A 21726-nucleotide genomic window follows, 5' to 3' on the forward strand; every position below is an offset into this window, starting at 1 on the left:
GCCACAAGCTTGGCACACCTATCCTTGGCCAGTTTCGCCCATTCCTCTTTGCAGCACCCCTCAAGCTCCATCAGGTTGGATGGGAAGCGTCGGTGCACAGCCATTTTAAGATCTCTCCAGAGATGTTGAATCGGATTCAAGTCTGGGCTCTGGCTGGGCCACTCAAGGACATTCACAGAGTTGTCCTGAAGCCACTCCTTTGATATCTTGGCTGTGTGCTTAGGGTTGTTGTCCTGCTGAAAGATGAACTGTCGCCCCAGTCTGAGTTCAAGAGCGCTCTGGAGCAGGTTTTCATCCAGGATGTCTCTGTGCATTGCTGCAGTCATCTTTCCCTTTATCCTGACTAATCTCCCAGTTCCTGCTGCTGAAAAACATCCCCACAGCATAATGCTGACACCACCACGCTTCACTGTAGGGATGGTATTGGCCTGGTGATGAGCGGTGCCTGGATTCCTCCAAACGTAACGCCTGGCATTCACACCAAAGAGTTCAATCTTTGTCTCATCAGACAGAATTTTGTTTCTCATGGTCTGAGAGCCCTTCAGGTGCCTTTTGGCAAACTCCAGGCGGGCTGCCATGTGCCTTTTACTAAGGAGTGGCTTCCGTCTGGCCATTCTACCATACAGGCCTGATTGGTGGATTGCTGCAGAAATGGTTATCCTTCTGGAAGGTTCTCTTCTCTCCACAGAGGACCTCTGGAGCTCTGACAGAGTGACCATCAGGTTCTTGGTCACCTCCCTGACTAAGGCCCTTCTCCCCCGATCGCTCAGTTCAGATGGCCGGCCAGTTCTAGGAAGAGTCCTGGTGGTTTCAAACTTCTCCCACTTAAGGATGATGGAGGCCACTGTGCTCACTGGGACCTTCAAAGCAGCAGAAATGTTTCTGTAACCTTCCCCAGAGTTGTGCCTTGAGACAGTCCTGTCTCGGAGGTCTACAGATAATTCCTTTCACTTCATGCTTGGTTTGTGCTCTGACATGAACTGTCAGCTGTGGGACCTTATATAGACAGGTGTGTGCCTTTCCAAATCATGTCCAATCAACTGAATTTACCACAGGTGAACTCCAATTAAGCTGCAGAAACATCTCAAGGATGATCGGGGGAAACAGGATGCACCTGAGCTCAATTTGGAGCTTCATGGCAAAGGCTGTGAATACTTATGGACATGTGATTTCTCAGTTTTTTTATTTTTAATAAATTTGCAAAAACCTCAAGTAAAGTTTTTCATGTTGTCAGTATGGGGTGTTGTGTGTAGAATTGTGAGGAAAAAAATGAATTTAATCTATTTTGGAATAAGGCTGTAACATAACAAAATGTGGAAAAAGTGATGCGCTGTGAATACTTTCTGGATGCACTGTATGTGTGTTTTCTTCTTGAAATGGTCTTTTGTTCTGTTCAGAGGGTATATCCTGCCTTGCGACCTGTGCTTGCTGGGATAGGCTGTAGCATCTCTGCACACCTGCCCTGGATAAGCTACAGTTAGGTCCATAAATATTTGGAGAGAGAAAACTTTTTTCTGATTTTGGTTCTGTACATTACCACAATGAATTTTAAATGAAACAACTCAGATACAGTTGAAGTGTAGACTTTCAGCTTTAATTCAGTGGGTTGAACAAAAAGATTACATAAAAATGTGAGGCAACTAAAGCATTTTTTAACTTCTGCTCCAGCAGAAGACTGTCATTAAAAAAGAAGTACAAAAATCATGACTTATAGTGAAATGAGTTTAAGAAATTTGGGGATGAACAGCAGCTCTCTCACAGTTGGAAAATATTATAATTACCTCATTTAGATTGCTTGTCATGTTTTGAGATGGACAAAAATTGTTACAGGGTTACACTTTACCTGTAGCCACTTAAAACAACATTTGACCAGAAACAAAGTATTCCTCCTCATGGATGTTGAAATTTGCAGAGCTGAATGTTAAATTATTTTGGTTTCTCTTTAATAATGTATTGCTACAACATAGCTCAATATAGCTCTCACTTAGTCAATGCCAGTGCAGTACATTTTATTGTACTTTCCTATATAAAAGTTTTTCATTGCTTTACCTTGAAATCCTCCTATTATCTTTTGTTTCCTTCTTACAGTTGTTGCAAAATGTGCAACTCTAAGATAAATACGGACAGTTGGATATCTGTAGATTAAAATGTCAGTTTCCACTACTCTCACTCACACTAGATATACCGTAGTATTTTGCTGACAAGCTTTCATTAGTAGTGGATCTCTATCATGATTAACTAGCAAATCTGAAAGGTATTTCAGAAAATCCTGAAATAATTGAAAAAGGAATAAATATGAAGAAAAAAATTAAAAACTTGTAGAGTTCTTTATACATGTATGGCATGACCTCTTAATTCAGTTGGTACAATAAACACTGTTGGCATTACCCTTTCTGATATCATCTTTTTGACCTAACACATGACTTTTAGTTGCATCATGTAATGTGTTTGGCTGTGTTTTCCACATTATAGAGGAAGAAACATGGGAGGCTTTGAATAGCCAGTATTAACCTCTTTCTGTCATAAGCTCATTGAAGAATATAACCTGCAGTAGACAGAGATTTTTTTTTTTTTTTAAACAGTTTGCCTGACGAGCCTGTTTTTTCCTTATTCAATGTCAGATGTATTTAGCATATTTACATCAAAGCCATCTTGCTTTTACTGTTTGATTAAACTTTTCCTGTTAAGTTCGGATTGTGAATTGACTCGGATGTCATTTTTCACTGGCTTGGTTCCTGCAGGGTAACATCTGGTCAGCATGGCGTGCAGAGGGGGTGTTAGGTCAACACAATCCATTTATGGCAGCAGCTCAAAGTACTTTGTTCAAAATGCCACTGAACTTTGGGTGCATCTGTTTCAGTATTGGAAAATTAAAAACAGAGAAATGCTACTACAGGTGAAGAGTAAGATTAATTCAGATTTTACACTTACCGTATCTTTTGTAGATGATAGAAATTTCTTTGAGAATCATGACACTTATGAAGTACGATTCTCCACATTGTAAAAACATTTGATTCCTGTGATTCTAATCTATGAAAGAATTATAGAAAGAAATACCAATGCTTCATTTAATTTTGCTCTTAAAGCTTGAGTGATGAGTTTTATGTGGGTATTTATTAATAAGGGTGCCAAACAAAACAAATCTATTTTCATTAGTCAAATAATTAGTACTAACAGTGCTGCTCAGCACATTAAGTAATAAACTATGCTATGAAGTGAGCAGTAAAAAATATGTAAATTCATCATGAGTGACAAGCGTTTTTACATTTATTTACATATTTTTTGGAAATGCTGTTCCAGACTATACTTCACATTGTATGCTCCATTTGCTGTTATCATAAATTGGCATTGTTTTTCTTTCCAACATCTTCATGAACTTATCCACAAATCAGTGTTAAGCACAAGAGTGTCAGGATCAACCTTGTGCAAATCCGTTACAGCTAAAGTGGAGAATGACAGGGAGGAGCACCCAGGCTTTAAAAATATTTTCATTTGTCCCACAACTCACTCCAGTTTAAACCAATATGTGTTCCTGTGTAAATTACTGTTTAGAGAATATTGTTTGTTGGCTGGTATAATATATTGCTGCCATACATACTGGCAGATTTTTAAATTGATTTTAAGCTAAATGTCTACTTTTCAGTTTTGTTTGGTCACTGAGTGGTTGTAGAAATTGAGAAATAAAGCTCCAGTAGTAAAAGCTTTTTTCTGTATGTACTAACTTATGACAATCTATTAACATTGCAGGCACTATATATAATACATATACACATATAGTGTGTAATGGAAACCAGGGTGTCAACGGCCCAAACCCTAACACAAACACACAAGCACAGTCCTGGGTTCAAATAAAGGTTGGTTTATTAACCCAATCACCTTAAACAGGTTACAAAAAGCACAAAATACAGGTTTTCTCTCCTCACAATAATTCTCTCACTACCCCACTGCCCTCCAGTCAAATGTTGCTTCTCTATATCCCAGCTCTGACTCACCTGGATAAGGGAGTGCAGTCCATTTTATTACAGACGAGTACTTCTGGTGCCAGGGCGATTGCCTGATGGAAGCACTTCCGGGTCACATGGAAGTCCATTGTAACAGGGAGCTTGTCTCCCTGCAGTGCTCTCTCACAGCACCCAGTGACCCCAGCAGGGTTGCCCTGCCAGACTACATTTCCCGGCATGCCCTGCTGGCTTCCCACTGGGCCCAGATATCTGGTACTGCTGCCATCTAGCGTGCTGGGGGAATAAAAACTCCACCTCGATATCTTTTCTTTTCCATTGGCTGTCCGTCCATCTTTTTCAATCCTTCCTTTTGGGTCTGCTTCTTGTTTCCCCCCAAGCCGGGATGCCCATCCAGCCCATGTGGCATCTACAAATGTTAATGTTAAAAGCTTTTTTTTTTTTTTTTTAAAAATGCTACAAAGGAAATCCAAAGTTTATTACAAAAATGCAAATAACTCATTCCTAAAAGTGAAGGCATGTTTTATTCAGTCTGCCTAAAATGAAAATGGACACAAGTGTAACAGACAAGAATGCAAGCAAGTATTAACCAAAGTCTTGGATACAGCACTCTGTGAACAGCCAGCCTCTTTAGCAATGCCCTTCTATGGCTTACCCTCCTTGTGGAGGGAGTCAGTGACTTGTCTTGAGTCTACGATATTCTTTTTCACAATATTCTAATTTTTTGAGATACTGAATTTTTGGGTTTCTGTTAGCTATAAGTCATAATCAGCAAAATGAAAAGAAATAAACTCTTGAAATATATCTCTCTGTGTGTAATGAATCTATATAATATATGAGTTTCACTTTTTGAATTGAATTACTGAAATAAATTAACTTTTCGATGATATTCTAATTTATTGAGGTGCACCTGTATACTTGTTTAGTACAAGTGTAATAATATTAAATCATTTGTCTGTTTCCCTGACTGTTGATTTCATGTTCTGCAAGCTGTAATTTGCTAAAACATTCCTCTTAGTTTCCAGTTTCCTGCTTGGATTTTTTAATCCCAATAGGAAGGTTTTTATTTTGACATGTTTGTTTTTTGCTAAATTTTATGTTAAAAAATGGAAAGGATGCCCATAAAAAGTGGAGACTCAGCGTTACTTCCCTTTTCCCTGTATATTGATATTAAATGTATGGTAGAGTACTTCATATCTGTAAGACATGGGAAATGCTATTTGAAAAGGGATTAGGCAAATTAGTTCATATTGGAGACAATCAAATTGGCTCCTGATTAGGGGGAGGAACCATTGATGCAGGCTTGGCAAACCTTTATAGGTATTTAGAGAGAAAGAGGGGAAGATCTAGCAATGCCTTTGGTGGATTTTAGGAAAACCTATAATAAAGTGCTAAGAAAAGAGATCTAGTGAAGCATGAGAAGGAAGGGACCACCTAAGCAGTATATAAATGACATCACATGTTTCAGGTATCCTAAAGCGTGAATGGCAGTCATATCTGAAACTAAAATAGGAGAAGAGTTCAAAGTGAAAGTGGGATTACTTTTTGTGGTAAGCAATGAGAATAGAGGGAAGAAGATTTAGAAGAAGAGGAGTTTTTTAAATAATTAAGATCAGTGATTCAAGGGGACAGTGAGCTAGAGGTAGATGTTGCACAGAATACTTTCTTAAAAAAAAATAAGATGACTACCAAGATAAAAGAAAAACAATACAAGACAATAGTGAGAGCCTCAGTGTTGTATTATGGAGATTCCTGGGACACAACAAGAACAAAAAATGAAACGATGGAAGTTCAAGAGCTGAAAATACTGCAGTGGATGTGTAGGGTGTACATATTGGTCAAGTAGAAAATTGGTGTATTGGGGAAGCATAAAGGTGATAGGAATATGATGAAAGAAAATGGAGAAATGGCTCCAGTGTATTGGTCGTGTATGAAGACGTGCAAAGGAGAGTATTAGAGATTTAGTTGCTTGGAGAAACTTGGAGAGGCGATCCAAAAAGCAGATGTAATGATTTTATACCTTGTAGGAGTTCACCCCTAGGGCATAAGACCAAATTAAACCTGTTTGGCTTTGTCATGGTGAGTTGTAAACTGCTTAGTTACAGGGGTTGTCATGCTGCATGCCTGGCAATCATTATCTTGCTGAAGCTTGTCATAACTCCCTAAAATTATGTTATTGATAGCTAGAAAATGTCAATAGAATCATAAAGTATGTCATGGGCTTCAGAATATGCAAATTAAAACTTTGGTTTAAAATCACTGTGAAGTTGTGCAGTGTGACAGGGCGTTTGGCTCTCATAAATTCCACTGAACTCAGGAATGTGCAGTATGCATTATAGTAGATTAATTATGGTTTTAATTTACAACCATTTATATGCGGACTAGATAAAAGCACTGTTCATGCATATTTGTAGGAGAGCTGTTGTTTTTTAAAAAGTGAGGAAATGAAAATCTGCTATTGTCTTGAAGTCCAATTAATCACATTTGAATAATACGTTGTAAATCAAAGGGAAAGCACTATCAGCATACCTCCAGATAGTGAAAGTGAGTCCAGAAAATGGCTAGAAAATGAAGTGCTATTTCAGCAAGCAGCATGTGCACTTCTTTGAGGGCATGATCTGGCAAGTGTGGGAGTGATGTAACTTCAACTCCCCTTTTTTTGATGCTAACGTTTACAAAATGTACATCAATGTCTACTTTGTGAAGACTATATTTTGTAAAAATGGTGCTTTGAGCTGTTTGTGAAGTAGTTTTCACAAAATAGGTTACTGATGCATTTACATACAGTAATTTGAAATGAAAAAACTATCCATCACAAAAGGGGGCACTAAACCCATTTCTCTAGCATAGAATGAGACTCCCTCTCATCAGACTGAATAATATGGTGTCACTTTAAATATTTCTGTGATTTCAAAATGTTGTGCCAATTAATACAGGACCTTAGAGAGGGGGTAGAAGCTAGAGAAGATAATTACTACTAGCAACCAATCACGAAAGTAACTGGTACAAAGCTTGGAAGAGATGTGGATAGTGATCTCTGCTGCTGAAGTCCTTTAGTCTGGGTGTGAGGTCAAGGATCCTTTACCTTAAGTATCCTAGCTTTGATTGTCTCATGTAGTTGAGGAAAGTGAGGCAGATGGTGTTATCATTTGAGTCTAAATGAGGCTTGAGGTACTGCTGGTGGCATCAAATATCTAGGCAGTGAATGGGGCATGTGAGAGCATGTGGTGCCGCATGAAAAGAGAAGTGTAAAATAAGGGTGTTGGCATTGTGGGGTGGCCAACAAAGGAGAAAGCAGACAGGGTGAGCACTTCGACATCCATACAAACTACTCCCGTGATCATTAAAATCCTTATACGTATTGCTCCTATGTCGAATCTACCTCCGATAGTTGCAGATCTTATAATAAGTTAAAATCTCAGAAAACATCTGTTTCTACACATATTTCATTGTGTTTTGTGTTTGGCTGTGAGTTGCTTTTTCATAGTTAATAATTTAGCTATATTTGTAAATATGTACAATGATCTGAGTGTGAAGGTTAGAGTGCACTCTATACTTTTTACAAATAAACTAAGTGTTTTTTGTTTGTATTTCTGTGCATGTAATTTAATGTTTTATTATAAATTCCAACAATTCCCTTTTTGCACAGTAATTAAAACAAAAAAAAACTTTTAAAGATTGATTATTAAGCATGTCAGTTGGTCATTATTTTTATGATAAATGTATTTATTTTTTTGCAAATGTTATAATTTTTGTAAGAATATGTGTTGCCTTTTTTATTTTTGGCTATTGAGACCAGTCCTAAACTACAAGTAGGGTGATCTTTGAATGTAGCGGAAAACAAAAAAGCTCATACCCAAGGCACCAGTGTTAACCACTCTTTCACCATGCTGCATGTAAGTAAATTCATATAATGTTATGGACCCTAGTCCGTGGGGCTATGAGGCATCAGTGTTAACATCGGTGATGTGACATCTGTAGTTAAATTCAATTCAGTTAACATTTCTAGAGTTGTCTCAAACCTCCACTACTTGCCAATATGTAAAAATAATTAACTTTAAATAAATTTTTAGACTCAAAAATTTCACAAATAACTAGAAAGCACGGGCCATAAAATAAGAAAAAAAGATTTGCTATCTGATTATTACCCCTTTAACTAAATTTTCCATTTAATTGCCAAATTCATATTCAGATGTATATAGTTACTTATATTTTCTTTTTGTCTGTATCTAAAACTACATTTTTGTCGGAATTGAATCATGTTCTACTAAACTTCAGTATGAGCACTTTTTTATTTTAGAAATGTGTATTCCACTTTGTACACTTCTCCATCAAGTACATAGCTCTTCTTCTGCCATATGTATTTTTTTCATGCAAAACTAAGTCATATTTCTCCAAGGTTGTGAAGGCCACAATTTGTGTAAACTAATTTCAAAGTGCTTGTCCAGAAAAACAGATGCAGCTTTGCTGTTTTGCCATCTAAATTGTGATTTTTAGTATAAACACAAAATTGAAGATAAAAAGTCTCAAAGCTTTCAGAAAAAGAATTGGTCATGTTAATGCACTGTTCTAGACTCATTAATTACATTAATGCATCCTGTTGTTCTTAGACTTTTAAGTACTCTCTCTTTCCTGGCACATTGTTCATGTAACAGTGACTCACATTTCCAAAAATACTAAACACACCCAATGGTTTATCTGTTACAATCAATATCCAATGCACATATATATGTATATTCACAGTGCCCTCCACTATTATTGGCACCCCTTGTAAAAATTACTAAGAAGGTTTAGAAAAAAATTACTTTTTGCTGAAGAACCATCATCTTGCCCTGAAAAAATGAGAAACATCTGACTTTTAATTGAAACAAGTTAATTCAAAGAAAAACAAAGTCCTCATCAAGAAATAAATATTTTTAACAAAAACACATGTGCAACAATTGTTGGCAGTCCTGCATTTAATACTTTGTACAACCTCACTTTGCCAATATAACAGCACAGAGTCTTCTCTTGTAACCTTTTATAAGGTTGGAGAATACAGGGCATGGCATCTGAGACAATTCTTCTTTACATTATCACTGCAGATCATCCAGGGTGCTAGGCCCTCTCCTGTTTACTCTCCTCTTCAGCTCACTCCACAGGTTTTCAATAGAGTTCAGGTCAGGGGACTGAGATGGCAATGGCAGAACTTTGATTTTGTGGTCAGTTAACCATTGCAGGGTTGATTTGGACTTGTGTTTCTGATCATTTTCCTGCTGGAAGATCCAGTGATGACCTGGAGGCTGCCAGGTTTTGATGTAATATCTCCTGATATTTCAAGGAATCCATGCAGCTATGTACCCTAACAATGTTTCCAGGCCCTTTAGAGCAAAAACAGCTCCACAACATCATAGAACCTCCACCATATTTCACAGTTGGGGCAAGGTTCTTTTCATTATAGCCATCTTTATTTTTGCACGAAACCCCCTTTGTGTGTTTATTGCTAAAAAGTTCAATTTTTGTTTCATCAGACCATAGAACGTGTTGTAGTAACATTTTACAAATGCTAGGCGCTTACGTTTGTAGATAACTGACAGGAAAGGCTTCTTTCTGGCATACCTTTCAAATAATCTGTTGGCATGGAGATGCCATCTAATATGGTTCTGGAGACTTGATAAACCCAGGATTTTACTTTTTCTTGCAATTCCCCAACCGTGAACCTTGGAGATATTATTGCCTCTCTTATTTTCCTTCTCACTGTACATGGGGGTAAAATAAACTTGAGTTCTCTTCCAGGCAAGTTTCTCACAGTTCCAGTTGATGACCACTTTTTAATTATTGCCGTAACTATAGAAATGGGTATTTTCAGGTGAGTAGCTATTTTTTACAACCATTCGCTGAGTTATGAAGGGCAACATGCTTCTTTCTCACTTGGATTGAGTGGTCTGTTTTCTTTGCCATGATGATGGTTGGCTAAGGAAATTTGGCTCTGTGTCTCCTCACATTTGTATCCCAGTTAATCAAGAAGTCATTGATTTCAGCTGGAACATTCCTATACACTCCAGTCAACTTAATAATGTCCAATTTAAATGGTAAACATGCTTCAGTTACATTGTTTCACATTAATTTCCAAGGGTGCCAACAACTGTGGCACATGTGTTTTTGTTAGAAATATATTTATCTTGATGAGGGCTTTGTTTTTCTTTGAATGAAATTGTTTCAATTAAAAGTCGTGTGTTTCTCATTTTTATTCAGTGCAAGATGATGGTTTTCTTTAGCAAATAGTGATTTTTTCTAACCCTTCTTACTAATTTTTACAAGGGGTGCCTGCAATAGTGGAAGGCACTGTGTGTCTGTGTGTGTGTTGTGTGTGTGTGTGTGTGTATATACAGTATATATATATATATATATATATATATATATATATATATATACATACATACAGTGGAACCTCGAGATACGAACAGCTCTGTATTCAAGATACATGGAAAGTATGAGTGAAAAATTCGAATCTAAATACGAGCATTGGCTCACGTAACGAGCCAGGCTGTGGTTATGCGTGACGTGTTTCCTGATCCGCCTCGACTCGGGGATTCACCCAAGCTGACGCTGCCAGCCCGTCCAGCTCACTCAGTGTTCCTTGTTCTCCCGTAGCGTGAGGATCTACGCATTTGTGCGCTTGTGATTTCATTGTTTCGCTGTAGCAGTTCGCTGTATAAGCGTATTCAAAAATATCGCGGACATGCAGATGGAGAATAGGAGACGATTGCCCCCAAGAGGAGTACTAGGGTGTTGTACCGTGTTAGCCATTATGAATCTAGAGAAAAGCCAAGCAAAATGACACCTTTTATTGGCTAACTAAAAAGATTGCAATATGCAAGCTTTGATTACATCTTGCCTGAAGAAGGGGCCTGAGTTGCCTCGAAAGCTTGCATATTGTAATCTTTTTAGTTAGCCAATAAAAGGTGTCATTTTGCTTGGCTTTTCTCTACCCTCAAGGTGGGGGAGAGAGAGATAAGGAGACGCGTGCGCGAGCGAGAAGGAGAGAATGAGAGAGCGAGAGAGAAAGAGAGAGATGCGGACGAGAGAGAAGAACCGTCAGCTCAGTTATGATCACATGGCGCTCAGTAAAGTGTATCCATACTACTCGTATTGCAAGACATCGCTCGTTTTATCAAGTCAAAATTAATTAAAAAATTTAGCTTGTCTTGCAAAACACTTGTAAACCAAGTTACTCGCAAACCGAGGTTCCACTTGTATGTATTATTTATCAGTGTTATTTTTTAGGAATATTGATTTTTATGTTGATATTTTTGGCGGTGCGGAACGGATTAACTGGATTTCCATTATTTTCAATGGGGAAGTTTGTTCTAGATACAGAAATTCGCTATACAAGCTCAGTGCTGGAACGAATTAAACTTGTATCTCGAGGTTCCACTGTATGTATGTGTATATGTGTATACATATATATATACATATATATATATATATATATATATATATATATATATATATATATATATATATATATATATATATATATACATATATATATATATATATATATATACAGGTGGGCCATTTATATGGATACACCTTAATAAAATGGGAATGGTTGGTGATATTAACTTCCTGTTTGTGGCACATTAGTATATGTGAGGGGAAACTTTTCAAGATGGGTGGTGACCATGGTGGCCATTTTGGATCCAACTTTTGTTTTTCAATAGGAAGAGGGTCATGTGACACATCAAACTTATTGGGAATTTCACAAGAAAAACAATGGTGTGCTTGGTTTTAACGTAACTTTATTCTTTCATGAGTTATTTACAAGTTTCTGACCACTTATAAAATGTGTTCAATGTGCTGCCCATTGTGTTGGATTGTCAATGCAACCCTCTTCTCCCACTCTTCACACACTGATAGCAACACCGAGGAGAAATGCTAGCACAGGCTTCCAGTATCCGTAGTTTCAGGTGCTGCACATCTCGTATCTTCACAGCATAGACAATTGCCTTCAGATGACCCCAAAGCTAAAAGTCTAAGGGGTCAGATCGGGAGACCTTGGGGCCATTCAACTGGCCCACGACCAATCCACTTTCCAGGAAACTGTTCATCTAGGAATGCTCGGACCTGACACCCATAATGTGGTGGTGCACCATCTTGCTGGAAAAACTCAGGGAACGTGCCAGCTTCAGTGCATAAAGAGGGAAACACATCATCATGTAGCAATTTCGCATATCCAGTGGCCTTGAGGTTTCCATTGATGAAGAATGGCCCCACTATCTTTGTACCCCATATACCACACCATACCATCAATTTTTTGTTCCAACAGTCTTGGAGGGATCTATCCAATGTGGGTTAGTGTCAGACCAATAGCGGTGGTTTTGTTTGTTAACTTCACCATTCACATAAAAGTTTGCCTCATCACTGAACAAAATCTTCTGCGTAAACTGAGGGTCCTGTTCCAATTTTGTTTTGCCCATTCTGCAAATTCAGTGCCGATCTGGGTCATCCTCGTTTAGATGCTGCAGTAGCTGAAGTTTGTAAGGGTGCCATTTGTGAGTAGCTAATATCCGCCAAAGGGATGTTCGACTAATGCCACACTCCAGTGACTTGCGACGAGTGCTACGCTGTGGGCTCTTTCTGAATGAAGCTAGGACAGCCACTGATGTTTCTTCATTAGTGACAGTTTTCATGCGTCCACATTTTGGCAAATCCAACACTGAACCAGTTTCACGAAACTTAGCAAGCAGTTTGCTAACTGTAGCATGGGAGATGGGTGGTCTCGTAGGGTGTCTTGCATTGAAATCTGCTGCAATGACCCGGTTACTGCGTTCACCAGACATCAACACAATTTCTATCTGCTCCTCACGTGTTAACCTCTGCGACATGTCAATGGCTGTAAACAAAGAGAAACTTGTAAATAACTCATGAAAGAATAAAGTTACGTTAAAACCAAGCACACCATTGTTTTTCTTGTGAAATTCCCAATAAGTTTGATGTGTCACATGACCCTCTTCCTATTGAAAAAACAAAAGTTGGATCCAAAATGGCCACCATGGTCACCACCCATCTTGAAAAGTTTTCCCCCTCACATATACTAATGTGCCACAAACAGGAAGTTAATATCACCAACCATTCCCATTTTCTTAAGGTGTATCCAAATAAATGGCCCACCCTGTATATATACTAGCGACTGGGACCCTGATCGAATCGGGCTAAAAAATTCTACGTTTGTGAAATCCATACTTTCTCCGCAAAGAATTATTTTTTAAGTCCTTGAAATGATTTTGTTATCATGGCACTGATTTGTGCTTAAAATAGACCTTTTTGGCCGATGTAATGAAGAGCTTCCTGTTTAAATGGGGCTATGAGACGTGAATTCAGCTCTTTGCCCCCTGCTTGCTTCCCTTGCCAACCCCCTGGCCTGCACTTCGCTTCTTTGCCACTTGTATATGTGGATTTAACTTTCACCAAGCAACAAATCTTTTAATTCTCACAGATACGCCTCTTCATTGGGAAGAAACACTACTTTTCCCTGATGGCAACACGAATTAGATGATCTAAAAGTCTTCGACAGTTTTAATCCGAACAATATATTCGGTCTCTTTTCACTGTTCTGTTATTTCACCGAGTAATAATTTCCGTTCGTTTGTGCTAATCATTTTTTTTTTGAGACTTTCGAATTTTAGTATTTTCAGCATCCCTAACCTGCTCTGCTTGTGTACTGCGCCAACATTTTGGAACCTTTTTACGACATTCTACTTTGTCATCTACTCTCTCTTTTATTTCCGGTCCCAGGTGTAGTTAAATCTCTTGGCACAAGATCTCGTCTCACGGGAATTGAAAGTATTTCTCTTAAAAAGTCACATCTCGTCCCAGGATAAAAAGTCTCGTCTTGTCCCAAAATTTTTTTATATAATAGAGAGATATATACATATATATTATATATACATATATATATTTTTTTTTTTAAATTGTTCTACTTTTTCTAAGTGTGAATGAGGCAGCAAACAGCAGGAAGACTCCCCCACAACCGTAAGTGGTATTTGTGTAGCTATAGTCAAGCCATAGCTTAATTATTCATGCCCCCTCCATAGCATTCTGCAATATTTGTATGAGTACCCTCACAACTCCCATCACACTGGTTCTGGTCAGGATATTGTTAGGTAATGCCCACATCACATTACACAACTTCTTGGGGGGTGTGAAACTTGATGACTGCAGCTGAATATGTCAAATTAGAAGATAAAGTAACAAGTTTCCTTTATCTGACAGTCAATGACATGCTGCCTGCTGCAGTTGGTGTCTGTTTGAAGGCTTTACCGTTTCTGTTGAGTTTAGCTACAATATCTGTCCTTTTTTTTCTTCTTCCTTCTCTTTTCAATTCCATCACATACTTTAATCCATGTGATGTCAGACAGACAAGTCTCTATTCTGTTTGTCATGTGTCTAATTGTAGCTGTGTTATATGCAATGAGTGAGTGCTTATTCTGTCCGTTCTCACATGCACACAAGTCCACCCCTATGACAAGACAAAATTAATCCTGTTTGATTTTTTCATAATGACTTGCAGACTGGTGTGACTGAGCTGCTGGGTATGTCAGACTATTGGACTGATTATCATGGGCGTACACCTGAACTGCCTCTGCCTGCCTTCAGCTAACATTATCTAAACTAAGTTTGAGACTGAAAAAGTTGTGTAATGTGACATTCCCTTAAGATGCTTTCCACAACTACCTTCAAGAAATGGCTTCTCTTTCATTCCTACGAGTATTGTACTTCAAAATAAAATGGTGAATTTCACTTTCTGTTCTTGAAATTAATTAGTTTTACTGAACTTTTTATACAGTTACTAATTATGGAATGTAGTTTATTCTAGAGGTTGAGGCAGTGGATTGTACTCGCTTGCCTTATACAGCTGTTAGTGATAGTGCAAAACTATGTAAAAAGTTGTACTAAACGCTTGTAATAAGTGTAAACATGTATAGATGTGAATGCACAAGATGTATCTTAAAATCACTGGAGAGAAGATAATTGTCCTATGTATTCTAGTAGTCTGTTTTTTTTTTCCAAAATGTCTTAAGATTTGAGTGAATTTAAAGTTTATTCAAATAATGTAAAATAAATTGTTACCTGCTTCTTCCACTCATTCATTTGTCAAGACTTCAATAATTAAGACCCATGAAGTTTCAGTTTTGTATGTATGATGTGCATTGATTTTTCTGGAAGTAACTATTTAACATTTTATCAAAAAAGCATGCATTTTGCATGTTTTGTGCATAGAGCTGGATAAACTGACATATGAATTACACAACAAAGTGAGATTTTTTTACTTTTTTTCCCCCATTGATTTTTTTCACATTGTTTGCCATTGTATATCTTTGGTCACTGTTGGCTTCTATGATGTCATAAGCTTTCTTCTCTCCATTCAGCCTGAAAACATGAGAATACATTTTTTTCTTGGCCACTACAACAGAGTACATGAAGTAAGTGACATATCAAAAAATATCACTTTGGATGGTGTATTCTTTCATGTGCAGAAAAAATGTTTTAAGTGCACAGAGTTCAGTTCACTTTATTTTTCTATTCTATTTATAATCCCAGAGTAATTTACACTTTTAGAATTTAATACTGTTAAAAGAAAAAATGAAACAACATGTAATAAAACTAAAAAATGTCATGCAATATATAAGTAAAAATGTGCAAATTTACTAAGCGTTTTTGGTGATTAAGGATGTTTAAGTGCGTATATACTAGTAAATAAATGGTAAAATAAAATAAAGCATAATTCTTAATTTAACAAATCATCCGGCTTTCATTCAGCAATGCCGTTCTTGGGTTCAATTTCCCAAAAATTGTTGCTTCTCTCAGATATGATAAGGCTGTTTATTTTTGTAACAATAATATCTTGGAGAAACACATAATAGTATTCCAGAATGTGAGTTGGATGTTAATTGCTATTTAAAAATAACTTCAACTCCCCCCTAAAAAGCTTCCTTCGTTTGATTATCTGGCTGTTGTTTACAATGTGAGTCTTAAGGGCATACGGATACTTGGGATTCCTTGAACTCTTGTGCAATTATAAATGGGTTTAACCTGTCACACCTGGTGGGGGTATGTTTTCAAAATAATCATAAGATACCTCTTTAGATATATTTTTTTGTTTTCCCACATTTGTAATGTTTAATATTGCTGAGTTCTAGCCCCAAGTTTAGTAAATTGCATCAGTATATTGAACTTTTTTCTGGGGCATTTTTTATATGTTTTAGGAGCAGAAAGGTGCAGCATGTAGTTGTAAACCTTGTCCTCAGAGTGGGTTTCACACTGCAGTTGGTAATTACTTTAAAAAGTCAGCTTTCACATCCTGTATCTTTAGGTTCATATGTATTTGTTAGCCCACTGGCTTGCAGGTGTGATGGTGATGACTACCTCTTGAAAACCAGGATCTGGAGGTGTTGATTTTCATGCCAGCAATTCCACAAGTGGCTGCTGTGGTGGAGTTATCGGTTGTATCTAACTAAGAGGACATCATCATCAAAATGTAGAAATTCAGTACTAATTTCTCTAAGCTGTTTTTTATCTAAACCCTGGCTGCATCATTTATATCTTATCCTTGAAAATCATAAACTAGTCAGAAGACAAAGCACACCCATGTCAGTAGGGATGTCACAAGAGTGGTGGCACTGAGGCTAAGGACCTGCGCTGGTGTCCAGAAGGTTGGTGGTTTAAAACTCATTATTGTTGGAAGGGATTCTATTCTGTTGGGCCCTTAAAGCAAGGTCCTTAACCTGCAGTTACTCCAAGGGCGCTGTACAATAGCTGACCCTGTGCTCTGGTCAGAAGTAGAGTGCAATTTTGTTGTACATGTACAATAACAACATCATGGAATCATCATTATTATTATTTAAGAACTGGTACTTCTATACTAGCTTTTTTATAGTATTGGTACTACCTAATGAAAGTTGGTACTGTACTCATGCGTTACTGCAAATAAACAGCTTACTCCAGAAGACATAATAATATGTGAGAAAAGCATGAATAAAAATATGAGGCCAAAGTTAGTTACTTGCAGCTGCTTATTTAGCTGGCTGCTTATTTGTAAAAATGGCTCACAGTGGTCAGAATGATGCTACAGCACTACATCAACACATGTTGAAAAGAAAAACATATCTGGAAAGGTTAGTGTTTGAGGCAGGTGAATTTTAGCACACAATTGTATTACTCACCCTGATTATTGTTAAAAAGGAAAAAAAGCCAAAATAAACACACACACATGCTTTTGTTATTGGCAATTTTACCCTATTATGGAGTTAGTGCAGAAATAGAATTGTGTGTGCTTTAACAGTTCTATATTGAGCTATTAGATGTGATTTTTTTTAATCGTTTAACTTGTAGTTTCATGAAGTCGTAATAGGAGACAAAATGATGGTGAGATTAATAATTTGTTTTAATATTGTATCCTACACAGGGCCTGAAATATGTACGCTGCCTTCACTTTCATTCTCTGATTTGCATCAAGCATGTGTGCAGATTTCTGTTTAAGCACTGGTAGTGTTTTCATTACCAACAGTGGTAGAAAGTAAAATGGAGATAAATTTCAGAGAAAGTGACTATTTGGCTTGTCTACAATGTTGACGAAATGAGCTGATCCATTTGTTAATACCAAAATAAACTTTATTTAGTGCTTTGAAGCACAAAGTACTGCAAATATGCCAGTTAGCAGGGCGGGCAAAATAGCATACTTTATTGCTGAATATAAAATATATCAATACAGTAATCCCTCGTTTATCGAGGGAGATATGTTCCAAGGCCAGCTGCAATAACTGAATTTCCGCGAAGTAGGGACACCATATTTATTTATTTAACGTGTATTTGGACGTTTTTGAACCCTCCCTGTACTGTTTACAACCCACCCTTTACTCTATTAATAACAGGGACAACTGTTAAGCAATATGAAATCGGTAGATAAGTTTACAGTTACTGTATAGCGAAGTACATGTACCAATATATGACATGATGATGCTGATGAATATGCTGTGCAGTAAAAATGATGACGATGAAAGTGATGATGACCTTTACTGTGCAGCCGATGACTGTATTTTACGTCTCTTCAGATGGCGGTGCCATTTCCTGGGGCACCTCTTCCACGGTTTCCGAAGGTGTATCCGTAGTAGTAGGAGGAACTGGCTCTTTTTTGCGAGGCTGCAAAAACATTGTGATTGGGAGTTGCTGCCGCTGCTTCTTTTTCCGGTCGAAGAGCAGCTGTTAGGCGGTCATGACATCGTCGACCTTGTTGCAAAATTGGACCGATCGAACCATATCGTCGTCCCATTCCTGTGACCGCTCTTGCAGATCCTTAGCCAGTCTGCAGCCACAGCTGCGAACGTTCTTCCTTCCTTCAACATATCCAGAAATTTCACCTTCTTAGTGATCGTCATCATTCTTCGTTGGCGTTTAGGCTCAGCACCAGCCTTGGAAGAAGGAGCACGTTTGGGAGCCATTGCAGGGGGTGAAAATTAAGCGGTTCAACACAAAGAAACCACAAAAAATCACACACAGTACAGTGTAAAGTAAACCGCTCGGCGAGAAAGCATGAAGCGAAATGGCCGCGACAGAGAGACAATGGGAGGTGCTGTGGGATCTGGGCATCAGTCAAAGCACCAATCACGGGACCGATTAGAAAGCGGGAAGCTGTGATTTGTCGTCTCCCTCCCATGTAACAATCACATCCCGTGTTACAATTCACTTAGTCACCGAACTTGTTTTGTTGTTCTTAGACTAGGAAATACTACTACTATATTTAAAAACCCGCGAAGTTGTGAATCCGCGAAAAGTGAACCGCAAAGTAGCGAGGGATTACTGTACTAAATTTGTGTCATTTGTTTGATTTTTTTAAAGTGAATTGTTATTCATTAGTATAACTCCTAAAATGTGACAAACATACTGTTTGTCAGATATTTGAAAGGTATGTTGGTGAATGTTTCCTGAAAGTCCCATGTATAGCAGGGTTAATAAAGCTCCAAACACTTCTGGAACTGATCTTGCCTGTAGACATGTAGTTGAGCTGCAAAGCTATTTGCAAATGGCTGGTGAAGACTGAGAGTGTGATCCTCTAGAATGGTGGAAAGCCAATTTACTTTGAGTATGTCACCTATCAAAGAAATACCATTATATTCCAGCAACTAGAGAATTTAGCACAGATGGAAACATAGTTACTTGGCACAGAGTGTCACTCAAGGCTGAGAGTTTAAATGTTTGTTTTTCTACAACTTGTGGCAGTTCTCAGAATACAGTACTGGGTTAACAAAAGCACATGATGTCTATGGCCGCATGCACTTTGTGTATAGCCATTAATTTGTCTATTTTTTGTTTGACCTATTCGGTTATTGTTTTTTTGTCCTGTTTTGTCTATATTGTTTATGTATTTGGAGTAATTAAAAAGTTAAAGTGTGAACTAAAGCATCTGTCTATTTGAAGGAGCAGTTTTATTTTTTATTTTTTTTGTACATTTGAAATATTTAAATTTGAGTTCAGTAAAATCTTATTATAAAATCATTTATTGAATGCTTTTATTACAGTGACTTAAAATATTAAGATTATTTCAAAAGAATTGTTCATAGTGCATTAAGTAAAAAAAAAAACATTCTCTGGATATAATTTTTTTTGACTGGTTAAATTTTGAAATACTATGTAAAGTAATACATCTTTTTCACATATAGTACTGGTACTGTAGAGGGTACAGTATAATTATCTTTACTAACATATATTTAAATATCAGTAGATGTCATCATATATTTGATAAATATTGAGATATTGAATTTTGTGAATATTTCCCAGTACCATTCTGATATTTATAAATCTTAGTACTAGTTTACTTTAATAATAGTTGGGTAACTACATGTTTGGCTATACCACCATTTTAAAGTTGCTATTACTGTTTGTATTTATGTAGTTTATATTACAGATAATAGCATAAAACTAATCATTTAAATAATGCAAGTACTTTTAATATAAATCCTAACCAGCAAGCATAAATGTGAAGAATTGTTGTTATTATTGGTATTTGTATTATTGAATGGGATTTGTTTCTGCTGTAGTACTGAATAGGTATTGAGTATCATGCAATTTTAGTGGTATTGGTATTAAATACAAAAATACTGGGATTGTGACATCCCTACTTTTCAGCATCAGGTATCCCATTTAAATTGATTTGACTTAACATGACTCCTGCAAAGATAACTTAACTCGGAAACTACAATGACTAAATGTCATTCATTAATGATCCCAAAGTCACATTTCATTAAATCATCCACAAGATATCACAAACATGCAAATCTGCTGAACATGTGAAAAAGATTGGCATGCTACCACAGTTTTTTTCAGTTTTCTATTAAAAGCAGAGTCTGTATTGCTCTGGCTGAAGTCTACATTCTGCTACCCCTATGTTTAAACTTTTCCAGTCAGGCTAAACAGTGTAATGTTTTGGTTAATGGAGAACACACTATTGTAATAATTCCTTTAAATGTTGAATACTTTCCCCATCTGCTTATCGTGAGATACAGTTTGTAATTTTCACTCATTTTTAAATAGGTACAATATATTAACTATGACACCCTACAATGTGTCATGCTTTTATGGTCAAATGTCTACCAACGTTGCAGCTTCATTGGTAATGATCTTTTTTTAACCAGAATATAGTGGCCTCACCTGTGAAAATGAAATCTAACAAGTTGACTACCTCACTGTTGCCTCAGAAGAAAGCATATTTACTTTGTTTCTAAAAGTGTTTTTTCAACTACCCAATAAATATCTCAAGTTGAATTCAACATTTCCCCACTATTGGTGAGAGCAGCCTGGCAACATCCTGCTTACTCTCCCTGTCCTGTAAAATGGTTTTCCAAAATTTCTTTGGGATCACCAGAAAGTCACCCAGCATGACCCCACTAAACTGTTCCCATGTAAAGGCCTTCAAATTGGTTTCAGTTGCACTTGTAGTCTTTTTGGCCTGTCAGTACTGCTTAGTCTGACCCCGAGATCCGTCCATTATATGGAAGGTCTCTTTCTGTCACTGTCACCTTTTTCACCATTGCTGTTAACCAGCGTGTCTTGGGGTTGCTGTGATAACAAACATTCATCACTTTTTAGCCACAGCATCTTATAGACAACACCATAGCTAACATTCTGAATATGGCACATTCAGATTCCATGACATATTGCCATAGAGGGGACTGGGCGGTTTCATGGTCTGGAATCCCTACAGATTTTATTTTTTCTCCAGCCATCTGGAGTTTTTTTGTTTTTTCTGTCCACCCTGGCCATTGAACCTTACTTTTATTCGATGTTAATTAATGTTGATTTATTTTGTTTTCTTATTGTGTCTTTTATTTTTCTATTCTTTATTATGTAAAGCACTTTGAGCTACTGTTTGTATGAAAATGTGCTATATAAATAAATGTTGTTGTTGATATACCTAATCTATAATCTATAACACCCCTTTTAATGGTGAGGTGTTGAACTCATCTTGAACAGAGGCATATCTCATGCCCTTACTACCCTTTTAGATATCTTGGGTCTGTCTAGGAAGTGATCCATCAGCTCACCTCCTATTATTTGATGGGTTAGATTACAAGACAGCAAAGTTCATTATTCATCTTTGGATCAAGGTGCTATGGGAACCTGTACATTTTTGAACTTGTGTGTATCAAAAAAGTCAGGTCATTCCTCCCCATCACATCCCACCCACTAGATACAGTCCGTATCACAAGAGTCAGTTCCATTGTGAAAC

General features: G+C 37.3%; 1 protein-coding gene across 2 annotated transcripts in view; it reads left to right on the forward strand.

The window, feature by feature from the left end:
* The window catches only part of tsnax (translin-associated factor X), a 79559-nt gene that overhangs the window by 47226 nt on the left and 10607 nt on the right, over window positions 1-21726 (forward strand). The window lies entirely within an intron of this gene.

Source organism: Polypterus senegalus, chromosome 16 (assembly GCF_016835505.1).
Source record: "Polypterus senegalus isolate Bchr_013 chromosome 16, ASM1683550v1, whole genome shotgun sequence".
NCBI lineage: Eukaryota > Metazoa > Chordata > Cladistia > Polypteriformes > Polypteridae > Polypterus > Polypterus senegalus.